This window comes from Balaenoptera acutorostrata, chromosome 14 (genome assembly GCF_949987535.1).
Source record: "Balaenoptera acutorostrata chromosome 14, mBalAcu1.1, whole genome shotgun sequence".
NCBI classification, from domain to species: domain Eukaryota; kingdom Metazoa; phylum Chordata; class Mammalia; order Artiodactyla; family Balaenopteridae; genus Balaenoptera; species Balaenoptera acutorostrata.
The window spans coordinates 92,707,840-92,724,143 of NC_080077.1; positions in this window are offsets into that span (position 1 = coordinate 92,707,840).

A 16,304-nucleotide genomic window follows, 5' to 3' on the forward strand; every position below is an offset into this window, starting at 1 on the left:
ATTTACATGGAAGATATTTGAAACATTTAATTGTATGATGACTGTTTAGAAGTAGAGGAAGGGGTATTTGTGTGGCAGATGTAAGTGGGGAGTTAGAATTTGTCCCAGAAGAGGTTGTTCTGATAGGTCTGTGGCCTTCTTACAATCTCTGCCACCAGGTTGCCCTAACCTCACTCCAGCTGTCAGAACATCACAACCATCTTGTTGAGTCCATGTTTCCAGAGAATTAATCCCATTATAATTTACTTTTAAGGTGGATCTATTTGCCATCACATGTATGAATGTAATGCCCAAGTTCTGAAGATCCCTGAGAACTTGAAATAAAAGGAAATCTCCATTTGCCATTTTCTTGTTTGCTTTAAAAAATTGTCTTCAGAGAAAAGGGAACACTCTTGCACTGTTGGTGGGAATGTAAATTGATACAGCCACTATGGAGAACAGTATGGAGGTTCCTTAAAAAACTAAAAATAGAATTACCACACGACCCAGCAATCCTAATACTGGGCATATACCCTGAGAAAACCATAATTCAAAAAGAATCACGTACCAAAATGTTCATTGCAGCTCTATTTACAATAGCCAGGACATGGAAGCAACCTAACTGTCCATCAACAGATGAATGGATAAAGAAGATGTGGCACATGTATACAATGGAATATTACTCAGCCATAAAGAGAAACAAAATTGAGTTATTTGCAGTGAGGTGGATGGACCTAGAGTCTCATACAGAGTGAAGTAAGTCAGAAAGAGAAAAACAAATACCGTATGCTAACACATATATATGGAATCTAAGGGGAAAAAAAAAAAAAGGTCATGAAGAACCTAGGGGTAAGATGGGAATAAAGACGCAGACCTGCTAGAGACTGGACTTGAGGATATGGGGAGGGGGTGGGGTGAGATGTGACAGGGTAAGAGAGTGTCATGGACATATATACACTACCAAACATAAAATAGATAGCTAGTGGGAAGCAACCGCATAGCACAGGGAGATCAGCTCGGTGGTTTGTGACCACCTAGAGGTGTGGGATAGGGAGGGCGGGAGGGAGGGAGATGCAAGAGAGAAGAGATATGGGAACATATGTATATGTAAAACTGATTCACTTTGTTATAAAGCAGAAACTAACACACCATTGTAAAGCAATTATACTCCAATAAAGATGTTAAAAAAAAATTGTCTTCAGAGAATTAAGCCAGAAACTCTGCCACAATGAGGGTGTTTACATACCATATCTGTGGTTATAAATCAAAAGATTGCCTAAAAATGTGTGGCTAACATTCGGAAACATCTAAAACTTGAGTCAAGGTAACTTTGGTATCATCTAAGAGAAGGTGAACTGGAATGTGATTGTAAGTGGAAATTAAATCAGTTTTATTATACCTGTGTGGAGGAAGACTATGAGAACTGAAGGAAGATGACGACAGGTACATAGAAGAGTAAAGCCTAAAGATCTGAGGGTTGTCCGTGTTTGTCCAGCACTGCCTAGGGAAGAGGCACTGAATCTGTATACAGTGACCATGCTGGTTGTTCTCGCATTCTGGCCTATATGTCATCTTCTATGAGTTTAGTAAAAGTGAATCACAAAATATGATTATGTAGTAAATTACTGAAACTCCATCCTCCCTTCTTATTCTCATGAATATTTCAAGAGAAATTGTTCTCTAGGCCAGTGCTATTCAGATTTAGCCTGTGAACTAGTACCAACCAACCTACAAACTGTTGCTGGTCTGAGAAGAGATAAGTATAGAAATTGAGAGCAGGACTTTAATAACTTTTATAGCAATTTGATAGGGTAACTTTATGTTTATTGAATTAAATTTATAAATTAGGCTTGTATTTTTAAGTTTTGAAAAATTTCATTTTCACGTAATTCATTTTTATTAAGAAATACTGCTGAAAACTATGGAAATTGATTAGTTACATTATGAAAAGAATTGCTACAGGTACCTTCCTTTAGTCTTTCATGCATGAGGCCACTCCATGATCTTTTACAATATTAATTATTCCTAGTCTGTCCATCCTGGGTTGCTGTCATCAGGAGGAAAGAAACCATTCATAGGGTTTCTCAGCTTCCTTTGATAAGCTTTAAATAAGAACTATGATTGTGGTTTTACAAATATATGAACATGCTTTTGTTGATATATTGGTGTGCGCCTGTCAGGACAATTTAGAGTTACTGTAGCACACTTCCACAGAGCTAAAAAGGAAACTGAAAATGTTGTTTACAACATCAGATGACAGCCAGGAAAAATAGGTTGACAACAAACTTATAGACTGTTTTTATAGTCTTTGGGAAATTCATTTTTACATCCAAATTGCTTTTTACTGCTATTTAAGCCCTTCTCCTATATTTAGTGTTCATTGTGTAAAGTAAATTCACTGTTTTTACAAGTAATGGTGGAAATGGAACTCTGTCAAATAGTCTTATGCACTACAGCTTCCCAACATAACTCCATATAAGTCCCTGCTGTCTACAAGTGTCATCATGACCCTTTTAATTGATTTTAAATGGCTTTAAAAATTTCTAACAGTATTTATAGTTACAGAATATTTTTCTTCATGAGCATGTTATTTATAAATATGAATTGATTTTGATGAAATTGAACTAGTTAATTCCCCACTAATGGACATCATGAATATCAATGATCAATGACTCCTCTCTCCAGTGTTCTTTCCAATGAGAAAGGGAAGAGAGCTGAGCAAAATCATCTATCCTCCACACTGCCATAGAGTCTTACTGCCTTGGATATGTCCTGTCCAAAGCCCATCATCCTGCTCTATGGGCAGGCTTTGTGATAAACGCTTTATGAGCATTATCGGACAACCTACTTGGCAGACGAGGAAACTCATTCTTTATTTCCTTCTTGAAACTCTCTTGCTTCGTCTACCCCTCTGGGGGCTCCTGGCTTGTCTCCCTCTGTCTTCCTGTCCTCCAGTTGTTGGTATTTTTAAGGATATTTCTTATTTCTTCTCTGCTATACTCTTACACTCTACAGTCTCAGAGTCGTTTAGAAGATTTCTTTGGTTTCAACTTCCTAACATTCCCTGTGCTTCCAGTGAAGACTTCTCGCCTGAGTTCCAGAAATATATATTTCCATGGTATAAACTCCAAGTACCTCATACCTCATGGTCAAAGCTGAGCCGATAATCTCCTCCCTTCCCCATGAGACCAGTTCATCCTTTTGTTGTCCTGATGCCAGTGACTCCCGTCTCTGGCCCTCAGACGCCCCAGCCAGAAACCTGGCAGCCATACTAGCATCCTCCCTTCCCTTCTGTCTGATTGAGTCTATCTATTAAAAATCTCAGGAAGTGTCCCTCTCCCTCCACTTTTTACTGTCAGTCTTCCTTCCTTCCTTCATTTGTTCACCCTTCTTTCATTCCTTCATTCATCCCTTTAACAATATTTACTAAGTTGTACTGAAATAGCTGGATTCAATGACTTCTAGTCTTGTCTCCATCTAATCCATCCTGTATTTTAAAAAAATTCAGTGTCTTTAGAAAAAATGCAAATCTGATCTTGTCATTCTCCTACTTAAAAGCCTCCAGTGGCCCTCTATTAACTTTTAGAAAGTCCAAATTAGCAAGACATTTAAGACCCTCCAAATGATGCCTTTGCCTTCCCAGCCCTGCTTCCTGCACTACTGTTACTCTTCTAGTCTTTGAAACCACTTGTGGTTTCCAAAATATTTGCCATGCTTTCTCAGACCTCTATGGTCTGCAATTCCTTTTACCTAGAAAGTTCTCTTTCTACTTCCCCTAAAACTCTAAAATTAATTCTCTTATGAAGATTTCCTGGCCACTACATCAATTAGGTACTCCATTCCCCATGCTTACATAGTTTCTTGTGCATACCTCTAATGAAGCATTCATTGCATTATGATAAGCATTTTTGTAACCTCCATCTGTCTCCCTCATACCCCATGAAGCTTTCCAAGGCAGAGGCCAGGTCCTATTAATTTCCCTGTGCCTAACACAGTACTTGGCACATAGTAGGTATTTAATGAGCAACTAGCATATTTTGTGGTATTATTGTTTCATGCTTTATTTAAGGATGTTTAGAGGACAGTGCTGGTGTTTGGTAGGACACAGAACCAAGAAATAGGATCTAGCAGCAGACAAAGATTAGAAGGTGAAATCAAGAAAGTCATGATAACAGGCTGGCTTATCTTGGATAGTATCAAAGGCAGATTGTTTACTATCTTTTTTTGGTTGTTGTTGCTGTATTTGAGCATTTCTCCCAAAAGAGTATTAATGACTCACTTTTACATTACTATTAGGAATAATCTTACTTTTTATTCCTTGAAATGAATAACAAGACAAAAGAACTCACAACTAGTATCAGTGACTCAGAAATAAATTATTGATCTAGAACAGATTCACCTAAAGTGATAGTGACATGCTGATCTCTTTGGCAGAGCCTTTGCACAGAGAATTCTAGACTTCCCCTCTGGTGTCACCCTCCCTTCTGTGTACTATAAGGCGGACAGAAGCCGCGCTCTGAGAAAATACTTAACATGGTACACCTAAAGCAAGTTTATTATAATATTTTTAAGGTGTTGTATTAGTGTGATTAAACTTTTAGATTTGCAAAAATGTGTCCTTGAAGGCTGGATTAACTTTTTGAAAATTTAAGGAGAAATTTTCCTTTGTCTTTGTTTTGTATATTGTACCAAAGAAATGCTAATTAATATTAAATTTTAATTGAGAAGAGTACGGCATGTGTTCTGTTGGCTCCGTATACACTGAAGGTGCTGACTGATCAGTGGTGATGATAATTATTTAAGAACAGATTTTACAATCTTTGTAATAGTTCTCCTTCAATTAAATCCTTTTTGAGAGGGGAAAATCCTGGCAGGTGGCTACTGTACATTTAGGGCTTAATTCAGGATGGCAAACATCTTGTGGTAGTTGCATCCTATTTAGGGTTTTATCCTGCATCTATGCACACAATTTATGATTATGGAATCATTAAATATGGCCCTTCAAGGTTCTTAGTTATTGTTCTATTCTTGGATCCCTTGATTCTACATAACAATCTTGCATTTTTAAGGGGATTTTTATCTTTTTAAAGCACTCTATCTACACAGCCCAACCTCTCTGTCTGCCATGGTTATTGTATAAGGATATTGTAAAGTGTCTATATCTGTGTGCCTTTTTTGGAGTAGCTGAGATTCAGAAGCTGTTAGAATGATGTGAGGCAGCAAATACAGTAAGGGGTTGGAGGATGGAGTTTTTCCAAATATAAGAAGATGAGAGAATTTTAGAGCCATGTAAAGATGGAACTGGAAAGGCCTGAAAGATCATCCAATTATACCTCAGGGAGCAGAGCCCTGGAGAGGATAAGTGACTCATCAAGTGCTCACAGAATGTGGCAAAGTCATCTCAGAGCCAAGGGGAAGTCCTCCTAACGGGAACATAACTTGCATTTCCATGTAATTTAACTCCCAAATGATTTCCTTTGTATTATCTGATTGCATCTCTTACCGACTCTTAACAAGGCTTTGGGAGGAGAGTTGGCTACCCCATCTTCCATAAGGAGAGGTTGAAACACACTTAGTAACTAAGCTAGTCAAAATTGAAAACTGCTGCCAGACTCATTCCTCTCATAAAATCAGGATCCACAGGTTAAATAAATGCTCCAATCTCCTCTGAGGCTGTGGCTGCCAAACTCTTTAGAGGCGCCTCGGGCGATTCTGATTCACAAGTTGGGGGTCTGTGAATGCTAAAAGCTCCCACTAGCTGCTGCTCTAAGGTAGCTCATCATTAGCTAGGCAGAGTGAAAGCATGCCTTTGGTAGTATGTCGCACAAGAAGACAAAATCATCTATTTCTAGTGCAGTGGGGCACACAAAACTCTTCGTGGGTCCAAGAATTGTGATTGCAGTAGCAGCTATAGCAGCAGTAATAATATTTCTGGTAACTGAGGCCCCATGCCACTTATAGAAATAGGTATCTGAAGAGATAGGAGAGAGAGGGACACAACTTCAAGGATTTTACTTCCTATAGGTCTAAACATACTCTAATGACATGACAAAAAGATCGAATTCTTAAATTCTCTGATTTCCAGTGAACTCTTCCAAGGTCCTTGTCTTTACTGTGACATCTGACTCAATGCTCTAATGATGGAGATGGTTGCCATGGTGAGTCACACCTGTACTTCCACCTGTCTCAGGGCAGCCTCTGAGAGCTTCTAAGCTCTATGGAGCCCACTTTCTTTGCTGAGCCAACTATGTTCTCCTTTGAAGAAAGGAGGGTCAGTTAGCACTAATCTTCTATTACTAGAAATGAACAGCAATTGTTCTGGGAGTGGAAAGATGAAAAGAAATGGAGGTTTGAGGTTTCTACGAATACCTGGAACAATTGCTGCTTTGCTTGGCTCCGTTCTGACATCAGCCACAGGTAAATATGTGCAGAAACCATACCATATGTTTCAGAACTGCCCATGTTGCCTGGGCAGGAGTAGTCTTCTCCTTGGATGGGTCTGATAAAAATTTCTGTGAGCATTTACTATGCACTGGCACTGGTCTAAGAGATGGGGGTGTGGTTGGTATACAATTGTGAAAAAGATGCTGTCCTCAAAAGGGATCCCTGTGTAAACAGTTACAGTACAGCAAGATAAAATGTATAACAGATGTTTTCTGCTGGGTGCTATGGGAACCCTAAGAAGTGATGCCTAAATCTGCCTGGGTTGGAATGTGGGAGTGAAAGTAAAGAGTCTTCCTAAGGAGGGACTAGAGTTTGGAAGAAAGAGTAGAAGAATTTCTGGTCCCAAGTTTTGAACCAAATACTCCCAGTATTATGATAATTGGATGAAAAGAACATGAATGCTTTTCATATTGGTTGAAATTTTCCAGAGGGATCAGAAACTTGACAAGAATAGAGAAAAATTCTACTGTAATGAAGTGTGCTTGAAAAACAACAACAAAAAAAGACTGCAAGGCTGAATTGTAACTAAATACACTTCTGGTGAGAAGAATTGTAAAATCTTTTTTTGTTGTCTCTGCTGAGAGGAGTTTACCATCTGTTAATCTGAATATTTGTGCTTCCAATATTTTGCTATTTTAAAATTTAAATTACTTAATTACCAAAAAAAAAAGTATAGTCCATGTCTATGAATATTTCTAGACTGATAACTGGGAATTTTCAGTTGTGCTTGTAAGTCTCTTAAATAATGCCAACTGATATGACATCACTAACTTTGATGCCCTATTATTCTTATTTTCTGCTTTAAACAACTGTAACCATTACCTTTTAAATAACCTGAGTCAAGTAACTTAATTGTACCCCATTACAATTACACTCTCAAACTGGGCAAAAGTTTTGTTTAGCTGTTCATACCATCATTTCCTCTTCCTTTCCCCTTCCCTACAACCCCTGTGTGAATTCTTGCTCTTATACACAAAGACACCGGAATTCCTATCCCCTGATCTAATCAGAGATAATGCAGTCAATCAATCACCAGTAAACTACACATTCCTTAGCTGAGATGCTTTTGTTGGGGGCATGAAGATAGAAATATGTGCTAATGGCCAGAGAAGATCTAGCTACACTGTAGCACTAAAGTAGCTACACCACTACAGGATTCCAAGCCGAATCTCATTAACCTGTCTTAGCCAATAAGAATTCTCTCTTTAGGCCACCCATGGAATTGGTTATTCATCAAAGAGGAAGTACATTGACCTTTGGCTTTCACTATGGAGCATGGGGACCAAAACTCTGGGTTTTCACACACCACATTCACACACATTCTATTACCAGATTTTATTCAAACTTGAGTAACCAAGAAGTGCCTTTTACAGTAAAGCTTTGATATCTTCAAAAGGCTCCATTCACTGTCTTATAACACGATTACTGGGGACTTACTTGATTAAGCAAAATATGTGTAGTTGACCCTTGAACAACACAGGTTTGAACTGTGTGGGTCCACTTATTCGTGGATTTTTTAAATAGTAAATACTATAGTGCCATATGATTTAAGGTTGTTTGAAACTGGATTTGGAACTGCGGATATGGAGGGACTGTGGGGACATAGGGCTGACTACAAGTTATGGGTGGATTTTCGACTGTGAGGAGGGTCGGCACCCCTAACCCCTGCATTGTTCAAGGGTCTACTGTAGTTTGAAGTTGAGTAGTATCTCTGAAGAAAAAAAATGTTTTTTGAATTTACTCAATATACTCAGATATACCTTTTCCTTACTACTTTGAACTTTGGAGACCAGTTAAATACAATCTGGTAAATTTGTATGAAGAATTCTATGCAACTATTTATATCATATTTCCCAAGAATATTCACTGAAAAGAGGTCATGGTCATGAAGGAATGTTAAGGATAATGAACTTTATATGACATAATCCTCATTTTGAAACAATATTTGTGGTACATACAAAGAAAATGTCTGGAAAGAAATACATCAAAATGCATATAGTGGCTATTTCTGAAGTAGTATAGATTTTGGACATTTTATTTTATATTTTATACTTTTCTGTATCTTCCAAAGTATCCACAGTGGCTTGTATTGCTTTCATATATGAGAAAAACCTTATCAACATTCTTAAAAAAAGACCCAGGTTGGGAATTCCCTGGTGGCCCAGTGGTTAGGACTCTGTGCTTTCACTGCCCAAGGGCCCGGGTTTAATCCCTGGTTGGGGAAATATTCCGCAAACCTCGAGGGCACAGACAAAAAAAAAAAAAAAAAAAAGACCCGGCTAATCATGATCAAGCATGTATAACTAGATTCCCAGAGCAAAAATGATTTCAGGTTATTAAGAAGATAAATTATGGTTCACCGTTTGATTACCAGATTGATTTTTTTAAATTATGAAAGATACTGATTTTTAAACCTGCCAGTGACCAGACTTTACATTATTACATAACATAGCTCTTATTGGACCTAGTTTCAAACTTTGATAATCCTTTGATAATCAGAATATAAATTTTGTGACCATAGTTCCCCCAATTATCTGGGATAGACCTGATGTCAAATATTTGTTCTCCTGATATTTGGGCTATAAAAAATATGATCACGTGTGATCTAGAGATGAAGGATCCAGATTACTTCTTAATAACCTGAAACTTTTGTTGTTGTTGTTGTTGTTTTTTGGCCATGCTGCCCAGCATGTGAGACCTTAGTTCCCCCACCAGGGATGGAACCCTCACCCACTGCAGGGGAAGCCCGGGGTCTTAACCACTGGACCACCAGGGAAGTCCCACAAACTGAAACTTTTTTATAATAGGAAAAGAAATCACACACATAGTTCTAAATATCAAACACTATAGATATGTTTTAAAGCGAACTCCCTATCCACATCTATACCCCAAATCTCATCCTTGGAGAGAACCAATGTTAACAGTTTCTAAGGCCTGGGGAGCCCGACTTTCCCCCCTTTCACACACGGGTCTACTCACCCTCTCTCCAGCCTGTTCTCTTGGTGTAGGTTTGGTTATCCCAAGAAAGGTCCACTCTTGTAGCGTCACTCTCAGGGTGCCGAATGCATCACTCGCGCCTCTCTCAACTCCTTTTATACTCCTGAGGGAGTGGGTAAACCTTTCATCCTGATTGGATTATCTTTTTTACACACCTCTTTTAATAGCATTCTAGGAAGGGGCCCACAAAGACCTTTGTTTGGATCCATTCAATATATTCAAAAAGCAATCACTGTACGTTATCTATGTGTGATTTCTATTTTTTTAAATAATTAAATGAAACAAAAATACCTCAATAGGTATAAATAAAATTGTGTATATTTAAGGTGTACAATTTGATGTTTTTTTGTTTTCTAATTTTTAAATTTTTAAAAATTGAAGTATAGTTGATTTACAATATTATATGAGTTTCAGGTGAACAGCAAAGTGATTCAAAATTTTTATAGATTATATTTCATTTAAAGTTATTATAAAATAATGGCTATATTTCCCTGAGCTGTACAATATAGCCTTGTAGCTTATTTATTTTATGCATAGTAGCTTGTACCTCTTAATCCCTACCCTTATCCTGCTCCTCCCCCCTTCTCTCTCTCCTCTGATTATTGAGTTTGAGCATGTCTTCATATATTTGCTGACCTTTTGGGTTTCTTCTGAAAATTGGCTATTCATCTACTTTTTTTTTTTTTTAAGATTTCCCATTTCTTGTTGATTTGCAGTAGTTATCTGCAAACCGTAAAGAATAACAATTAAACATCAAGAATATTGATTACCCCTAGGGTTGAAGTTGGAAGAGGAATGGAATCTGGAAAGATTTATGGGTAATTTCAACTGTATTGTAATGTTTAATTTCTTAGATTAGGTGGTAGGTCAAGTATGTTTATTTACTTATTTTTTATCTCTTTGTAAATCTTATATGGTATGTAACTTTAAACAAATTCTACATGCTGGAATCTACTCAGTATTCTAAATCAGTGCTTCTCAAAGTGTGGTGCCCAGAGCAACAGCATTAGCATCACCAGAGAACTTGTTAGAAATGCAAAATCAGCCTGCATGCCAGACTTCGGGCCTCAGAAACTCTGGGAGTAGGGCCCAGCAATCTGTGTCCCAGGTGACTCTGGGGCAGATAAAGTTTTTGAACTATTGTTGTAGGGAAAAACTAAAGCACATTTTGATGCTATCTTCAAAATATGAGATTATACTGTTGAGACCCCCAACTATTCTTTTTCATTTTCATTTTTTATGCTAATTCTTTGTATCTGCAGTATTTTATATGTCTGAACCACATTTCAAAATCTTATTAATTATTTGATACAATGCTACAGCATAAATACTGGGATATATAACTACCTCACTAAGTGTCTTCGAATGAAAGTTAAACTAATCTAATTTCTGTCTAATTTCTTTTAAATCAGGATATTCGACGTTCATCTTTAATAATTCAATCACTAAATTAGTCCCAGTTTTTGCATGTTTATCCTTCTTATGAAGAATGGAAATCCCTTTAACAATGTTTGCTACACTTTCCGTACAATTTCTTGAAATCTTGGTGAAGAGAAAATAATAGCCAAACAGTCCTGGATTTCTGTCTCTTTCTCTTGATGCCAGCTCCCCAGGGAAACCCGTGAAACAGTGTCTCTTGAACAACCTTCTGGTAAACAAATACCCCATCTCACATTCCAAAGAACCTTTAATGGGGATGATTGGGTGTCATCTGCTGAGATAAGTGCCTGGAAATTTGCATGTACATTTAACGTCAGCAAATTTTTAAAAGTTTCCCCACGATTTTGCAGAATAATTTCAGAGATAACTTACCTTTATGTCTGGCTAATCTCTATTTGGCTGTACAAAGGTAGCCTCAGGTAAACTCTGACTGATGCAGGTGAGATCTGCCTTTGACACCATACCGGCTTTTTGTTGTTGTAAACCCTTGTCCGGGCCTGTCTGTATTCTAACTGTAGGACTCTCCTACCTTCCCCTTCACTGGAGCCCTTGCCCTTTCTTCATATTCTCAGCTGTTGAGGTATCCTTACTGTGCTCCGTGGGTCGGGATGGTCATCCCCCCTCCTCCTTTCTGCACATGCAAAAATTAAGCCTCGGGTCCCTATTCCTTCAGAGGTTGGATCTACTGACAAAGATGTTAAAAGATTTAAATAGAACTAATCAGTCCTGACTGTACCCAGCCTGTGGTTTCACACTTCTTTTAAGAAAATCTTTCATTGACAAAGAAGTAAAACAAACCGGTTTAAGATTTAATTAATCCTGTTGAAGGAGGGTTAAATTTGGAGCTCAGCCAATTAACTCCTTTCTCTTGGTTGCGGGGGACTCTCTAAGGAAGTGATTCTCTATCCGACATTGGAAGACCTGAGGAGTGTTGTGAACCATATTGATGCCAAGACCCCATCCTCAGAGATTCTGATTTAATTGTTCTGGGACCGGCCTGGGCATTGGTAGTTCTTAAAGCTGCTGTGTTACTAATTTGGTTCTCCACCTCTTTCAAGCATTAGAATCACCGGTAGGACTTTGTTAACATTTGATTACTGGGTCCCACCAAGAGTTCCTGGTTCAGTATGTCTGGGATTGGACCTGATAATTCGCATTTCTAACAAGTTCCCAGGGGACGCTGAGGCTGCTGGTCCAGGGACCACACTTTGAGAACCACTGCACTGCTCTAGTGAAAACTGGAAAACCACTGTGTTAGGTGAATTTTGTCCTGTCCAGAAAATACTGCCAACCTTCCTTTAAAAAATACCTTAAGAACTTTAGAATGATTAAGAACATTATTCTCCTTAATTCGTTCCATTTTATTATCATCATGAGTCCATGAAAACTCTCATTTTAGTTTTTTTAAAACTTTTACCTTACTTCTCAACCCCTACTCCCATTCTCTCCTCCCCCACCCTCCCCTTCTAACTCATTTGATTTGTGGTCTTTTATAATTATACAATAAAAACTCCCATCTGAAGTAGTGACACTAATCTGAGAGTTACAGTCACAGAGAGTTTGCTCAGAGGAGAATTTTAAATCTGGAGTGCTTTAGGGGAAACTTCAAGTTACAAAAAGGCCCTGTACTACTAAGACTTTATACCCTTAAACTTTAAATTTATTATTTTTTTTAAGAAATAATATATGGAAACTTTGCCTAAAAATAATAATTAAGGTTGATTTCCTTGTAGTGATACTTATTTTCTATAGGGTAAGAAATCTCTTTAGAGTATTTATTATCCTTAATAAAATACTGCTAACACATATGGGAAACGTTATAAATCATTCCTAGATTATCTTTAAAATTGCACAAAATCATGTGGATAAAATATAAATGGTAATTTGTTTCCCATGGAGTTCCTGGGTTCAGATATTTTCTAATCCTATTGTTTTAATCCAATTCTTTAATATATTCCCCTCTGTCAGCAAAGTTACTGAGATATCCTTAAACCTTTATGATTGGCTTTCAAATACCAGCAAAGCCATAAAATAAAATGACCTGTGCCAAAAATAAACATATGTATTGATTTTTACTTTTTAAATTTTATTTATTTAATTTTTTTAACATCTTTATTAGATGTATTGATTTTTAACTAGTCATGATGTTCTGGAAGGCTGTCAGGTTTCTGATCCTTTGATATATGTGGGACACAGTTCTTGTGACTAGCTCATCAAAGCTACTCTAAGTGTGTTCGTGCTGTTGCTCTGCATATCACACTTATTTTTATAAATAATTCTATATTTGTATTAACATTCAAATTACCTCATAATACTACCTTTAGAGAAATCATAGTGACACATATAATTGACAAATGCCACTAATTTCAGTTATGGAATAAGTGAAATTTGTTAACTATTCAATTAAGGAAGAAAATGCATATTACTGTTGTGTTTTTCATCCTTCCAAATCCTCTTTTATGCACAACTACTTAAGATATGCATCATATTGCCTATAGTGCTTGGTGCAATGTTATATATAAATGTTTTATAAGTACTGGTTGAACTGACTTCTATAGACCCCAATTTTAGGCCCCCTGTGTCACTGCTCTGATTCCTTCCACTCAGAAAAAAATCTATAGAAGTCTATCAGATACAGAAACTCTGTAGTCAAATACCCTCAGAAAACCATTTTCTCAGGACTTCCTTGGCAGTCCAGTGGTTAAGACTCCAGGCTTGAGACACCTTCAAGATGGTGGAAAAGTAAGACGCGGAGATCACCTTCCTTCCCACAAATACATCAGAAATACATCTACACGTTGAACAACCCCTACAGAACACCTACTGAACGCTGGCAGAAGACCTCAGACCTCCCAAAAGGCAAGAAACTCCCCACGTACCTGGGTAGGGCAAAAGAAAAAGAAAAAACAGAGACAAAAGAATAGGGATGGGACCTGCACCAGTGGGGGTGAGCCGTGAATGAGGAAAGGTTTCCACACACTAGGAAGCCCCTTCGTGGGCAGAGACTGCGGGTGGCGGAGGGGGGGAGCTTCAGAGCCACGGAGGAGAGTGCAGCCACAGGGGTGCGGAGGGCAAAGTGGAGAGATTCCTGCACAGAGGATCAGTGCTGACCAGCACTCACCAGCCCGGGAGGCTTGTCTGCTCACCCGCCGGGGTGGGCGGGGGCTGGGAGCTGTGGCTCGGGCTTCGGAGGTCGGATCCCAGGGAGAGGACTGGGGTTGGCGGCGTGAACACAGACTGAAGGGGCTAGTGTGCCACGGCTAGCCAGGAGGGAGTCCAGGAAAAATTCTGGACCTGCCTAAGAGGCAAGAAACCATTGTTTCGGGGTGTGAGAGGAGAGGGGATTCAGAGAGCCACCTAAATGAGCTCCAGAGACGGGCGCGAGCCGTGGCAATCAGTGCGGACCCCAGAGACGGGCATGAAATGCTAAGGCTGCTGCTGCCACTACCAAGAAGCCTGTGTGCAAGCACAGGTCACTCTCCACACCTCCCCTCCTGGGAGCCTGTGCAGTCCGCCACTGCCAGGGTCCCGCGATCCAGGGACAACTTCCCTGGGAGAACGCACGGTGTGTCTCAGGCTGGTGCAATGTCATGCCGGTCTCTGCTGCTGCAGGCTCACCCTGCATCCATACCTTCCCTATCCCCGGCCTGAATGAGCCAGAGCCCCCTAATCAGTGCTTCTTTAACCCCGTCCTGTCTGAGCGAAGAACACACGTCCTCAGGGGACCCACATGCAGAGGTGGGTCCAAATCCAAAGCTGAACCCCGGGAACTGTGCGAACAAAGAAGAGAAAGGGAAATCTTTCCCAGCAGCCTCAGAAGCAGTGGATTAAATCTCCACAGTTAACTTGATGTACCTGCATCTGTGGAATACCTGAATAGACAAGGAATCATCCTGAAATTGAGGTGGTGGACTTTGGGAGCAACAACATAGATATATTCTTTTCCTTTCCCTCTTTTTGTGAGTCTGTATGTGTATGCTTCTGTGTGTGATTTTGTCTGTATAGCTTTGATTTACCATTTGTCCTGGGTTCTGTCTGTCCATTTTTTTTATTTTATTTTATAGTTTTTAGCACTTGTTATCATTGGTGGATTTGTTTTTTGGTTTGGTTGCTCTCTTCTTTCTTTCTTTTCTTGTTTAATTACTTTTTAATTTTTTTATTTTTAATAATACTTTTTTATTTTAATAAATTTCTTTTTCTTTCTTTCTCTTTCTTTCTTCTTTCTCCCTCTCTCTCTCTCTTCCTTCCTCCCTTCCTCCCTCCCTTCCTTCCTTCCTTCCTTTCTTTCTTTCTTTCTTTCTTTCTTTCTTTCTTTCTTTCTTTCTTTCTTTTTCTCTCCATTTTCTTCTGAGCCATGGGGCTGACAGGGTCTTGGTGCTCAAACTGGGTGTCAGGCTTGTGCCTCTGAGGTGGGAGAGCCGAGTTCAGGACATTGGTCCACCAGAGACCTCCCGGCTCCACGTAATATCAAATGGCAAAACTCTCCCAGAGATCTCCATCTCAACGCTAAGACCTAGCTCCACTCAACGACAAGCAACCTACAGTGCGGGACACCCTAGGCCAAACAACTAGCAAGACAGGAACACAACCCCACCCATTAGCAGAGAGGCTGCCTAAAATCATAATAAGGTCACACACACCCCAAAACACAGCACCTGACGTGGTCCTGCCCACCAGAAAGACAAGATCCAGCCTCATCCACCAGAACACAGGCACCAGTCCCCTCCACCAGGAAACCTACACACACTGAACCAAACTTAGCCACTGGGGGCAGACAACAAAAACAACGGGAACTACAAACTTGAAACCTGCAAAAAGGAGACCCCAAACACAGTAAGTTAAGCAAAATGAGAAGACAGAGAAACACACAGCAGATGAAGTACCAAGGCAAAAACCCACCAGACCAAACAAATGAAGAGGAAATAGGCAGTCTACCTGAAAAAAAATTCAGAGTAATGATAGTAAAGATGATCCAAAATTTTGGAAATAGAATGGAGAAAATGCAAGAAACGTTTAACAAGGACCTAGAAGAACTAAAGAGCAAGCAAACAATGATGAACAGCACAATAAATGAAATTAAAAATTCTCTAGAAAGAATCAATAGCAGAAAAACTGAGGCAGAAGCACGGATAAGTGACCTGGAAGATAAAATAGTGGAAATAACTACTGCAAAGAAGAATAAAGAAAAAAGAATGAAAAGAATTGAGGACAGTCTCAGAGACTTCTGGGACAACATTAAACGCACCAACATTTGAATTATAGGGGTCCCAGAAGAAGAGGAGAAAAAGAAAGGGACTGAGAAAATATTTGAAGAGATTATAGTTGAAAACATCCTTAATATGGGAAAGGAAATAGTTAATCCAGTCCAGGAAGTGCAGAGAGTCCCATATAGGATAAATCCAAGGAGAAACACGCCAAGACACATAGTAATCAAACTATCAAAA